Below are 3,998 nucleotides of genomic sequence, written 5' to 3' on the forward strand. Positions count from 1 at the left end.
TTGTCTTTCTCAAATGTTTCACTTTCTGCCATAATTTTATCATTTTACTTTTTTACCTTGTCTTTTGATTTCTAGATTATATTCATTTCTACAAGATCACATTTTAATTTTTATTTCATTTCCTATACATTTGGCATTCCTATCTGGCAAGCTTCCACAAAATTTAGTGGTATACAAGTAATTGCTTATTGTTCATTTATATTTTACTGTCTTGACATCTTTATAATTAGTTGATAATTTCTGTCATGCATCAAAATAACTCATTGCTATAAATGTCCTATTTTTAAAATTTTTCTCAGCTTTTTTCATTTTCAATTCTTCATGTACTCTATTCTCTGATTCTTATTTTTTGGGCTTGGAAATACCTTTATATATCCCTCTGGATTACTTTAGTGTCACAATTATTCTTTAAATTTTATATAAGCTTTACATACATTTAGTATTTTATGGATAATGATACTGTATTTGAAGCTTGAGTATAACTACAAAATATCTTTTTTTATCCCAAGACATTTAATAAAAAGAAATAATGTTAACATAGAGCAGATTAGTAGACGAAATGAATAACAGATGGGGAATTGCTATAAGCACTATATTTCACTCAGGTCATTTTAAAACCAGCAAAATAACTATCAAATCATTGCATTGGACCAGGCGTGGTGACTCATGCCTGTAATGCCAGCACTTTGGGAGGCTGAGACAGGTGGATCATCTAAGGTCAGGAGTTCGAGACTAGCCTGGACAACCTGGTGAAACCCAGTCTCTAGTAAACAAAAAATAAGCCAGTCCTGGTGGCGCATGCCTGTAATCGCAGCTACTCAGGAGGCTGAGACAGGAGAATTGCTTGAACCTGGGAGGTGGAGGTTGCAGTGAGCCAAGATCATGCCACTGCACTCCAGCTTGGGTAGCAAGAGCGAAACTACATCTCAAAAAATATATATATATATATGTATATATATATATTTACATTGAATTGTATGCTCCAAAATTTTCTTCATTCTCGACAATAAATGGAGATAGGTGATTATAAGAACACAATTCAATATTGCTCGAAAACATGCCAGTAATTTCACAGGAAAAATGTTTATAACACAGAATATGAGCTTAATGATAAGAAACGTCTTTGCTCTGTTCAATACTGAATACTCAATTCCAATCACTGGGCCTGGTATGTGAAAAGAGTTTCTTGGTTTAAAAAATTTACCTAAGTTGTCAATGAGTGAGGGAAAAATAAGACAAATTTTATGTTATACTACATACAATACCAATAGAAATTGTGGAACAGATTTTACGTTTTAAATGCCAATTTTACTTATAATTTATACATAAAAGGAAAATGAAATTAGGTTTTAATTAACTAGAAGCTGTTAAGAGAATGTGGACAGAAGTCTTCTATTTTCAAGTGCAAAGTTACTAACATTTAAGGAACAACTTAGATATATGATAAATAAAAATTTTGTTGTGCAGTAAAATTTGAGTGCAAGACAAACCATAATCTGTACAAAGAATTAAAAACCTAAATATGTCAATGGATCATAAGTATCAAGTGATAACAAATGAGTAGATTTTTATAGGGCTCTTGACCTCTGCTTATTACATTTAAATATTGCAAAAGAAAAAATAATTCTCTTGGCAGGTTAATATTTGGATTTTATTGATCATATCACTTATGCCATGGGTCTCCAAAAATGTTCTGGGCTACATATATGCTCTGCATATGAATCTTGGAAGAACACTCATTTACTGTCAACAGTAGTTGTTTTAAAAAGTAAAATGACATTTTATGCAGCATTTTATTCTTTTCCCTTAGCATGCTGTATTAGTTTCCTGAGGCTAGGAACAGAACAAATGACCACAAACGGAGTGGCTTAAGACAATAGAGATTTATTTTTTCACAGGTCATGAGGCTAGAAATTCAAAAGGGAGGTGTATGATTGATTTCTCTGGGAGGCTTTCAGGTAAAATCTCCTTCTTAGCTTTTGGTGGTTTCCAGCTGTCCTCGGCATTCCGTGACTGTAGGCAGCATAACTCCAGACTCTGCCTCCCTTGTCCCTTGGCCATCTTCCCTGTAGGTCTCTATAGGTTCCCACGACCTTCCTGTAAGGACACAGCCATTGGCTTTACGGCCCACCCTAATGCATTGTGACCTCGTCTTCATCAAGTGTATCTGCAGAGACCCTGTTTCCAAACAGCTCAACATTCTTGGGTTCCAAGTGGACATGACTTTCTGCAGGACACTACTTGCATGGGAGATATGCATGTATTTTTTTAGAAAATAATGAGTTCTGCCTCTGCTATAAAGCTCCTTTTCTTTTCATTAGTGTTGATTATTATAAAATAGCATGGACAGTTGACAGAGCTCTAAGTAGTTGTGAATGGCAACAGCGTGGGAAACAAATGGGGGAGTGGGAAGAAATAAAATTTGACAGGTAAATGATACGCAGATGATAGAAGGGCATGTACATCATGCTAAAAAAAGTGATTGCTGTTTTGTGACAAGGAAGAACAATAAAAATTTAGAAATATTTATTAGGTGTCTATTCTGTGTCAATAACGTACAAAAACATTCTGGGGATAACGAGCTGAAAAAGGTATATGGCTTCATGTGTATCACAGTGCAACAAGAAACCAATTCCTGAGACAGAAACAATTGGTAAAGGAGCACATTGGGGTTTGTCAAGCTAGAAGTTGAAAAAAATCAAGTAGAAAACAGGTCTAGCCAAGCTGAAATGTTCCTAGTGTAAACAAAATAATAGGATGAGTATCTCCTGATACCTCAGTGGGAAAGCATGAAACGATGACAAGAAATAGGATTCAGAGTTTTGCAACACTGTAAAGTTACCAGCGTTAGGAATGTTGTTAGATGAAAGAAAAACATTGGAAAATAGAAAGGTCTTTGGAGTTGTAACTTGGTGTTGAATAAAATCAAGGAGAGACGGAGGAAGAAAAGAATATACCAACCCGAAGAGCAAAAGTCGAAAATACAGAACTTATGAGAACATTTCAACTTTAACTGAGGAATGTTCAGTGAAACAACAGAGCTCTCCCCACCTCTTCTCCCTGTCTGGGTGGTCTTCTTTCCCACCATCTTCTTCCCCTCGCCCTCTCCCCACTGTATTTTTTTTTTCTTTCTTTTTTTGAGATGGAGTCTTGCTCTGTCATCCAGGCTGCAGTGCAATGGTGCGGTCTCAGCTCACTGCAACCTCCCCCTGCCTGGTTCAAGCGACTCTCCTGCCTCAGCCTCTGGAGTAGCTGAGATTACAAGCATCCGCCACGACGCCCGGCTAATTTCTGTACTTTTAGTAGAGACTGAGTTCTCCTGGCCTTGTGATCTGCCTGCCTCAGCCTCCCAAAGTGCTGGGATTACAGGCATGAGCCACCGCGCCCGGCCTTGTCCTCACCGTCTTCTTTCCCACCCTCCTTTCTCCCTCTCTTCAGCGTTTTCCTCCACCTTCTTCTGTACCACACTGTCTTCTACCAGCACTTTCTCCTCACTCCCCAGTCTTCAAGGTCTTTCCCACCCTCTCCGTCCCCTCCTCCCCATCTCCCCGCAGTCTTCTGGGCCCCACTGTCTTCCGCCTGCAGCCAACACTGTTCAGTTCTGAGGTAGCGGCGGGGGCGGGGGCGGGGGCAGCCGCGGTGGCACAGCAGCGACTCTCCGGGGTCTCCAGCTGGCTGCTGGGGCGGAGCTCAGGGGCCCAGCTCAGGGGCTGCCTGGGCGCAGAGACACGCTGGGCGCAGGGACACAGGCGCGCGCATGCGTGGAGGGCTTCTAAGTGAAAGGCAGTGGGAGATCGCGGAGAAGGGAGTGGGCGAGAAGACGATCCGGGGAGAAGGCGGTGGGGAGAGGAAGCGGGGATAAGAGGGTGCGGGGAGAGAAAAGCGCGGCAGGAAGTCGCTGCTGCGAGAAGGTGGGGAGATGGAAACGGGAAGAAAATGGTGGGGAGGGGAAAAAACGGTGGAGAGTAAGAGGCTGGGAAAGAAGACGATGGCGAGAG

The 3,998-nt window shown here is 40.8% G+C and overlaps 1 pseudogene; it reads right to left on the bottom strand.

The window, feature by feature from the left end:
- Positions 1-3,690: 3,690 nt before the first annotated feature.
- The window catches only part of LOC105525867, a 2,621-nt pseudogene continuing 2,313 nt past the window's right edge, over positions 3,691-3,998 (bottom strand).

This window comes from Colobus angolensis, unplaced genomic scaffold (assembly GCF_000951035.1).
Source record: "Colobus angolensis palliatus isolate OR3802 unplaced genomic scaffold, Cang.pa_1.0 Scaffold560, whole genome shotgun sequence".
In the NCBI taxonomy this organism is placed as follows: domain Eukaryota; kingdom Metazoa; phylum Chordata; class Mammalia; order Primates; family Cercopithecidae; genus Colobus; species Colobus angolensis.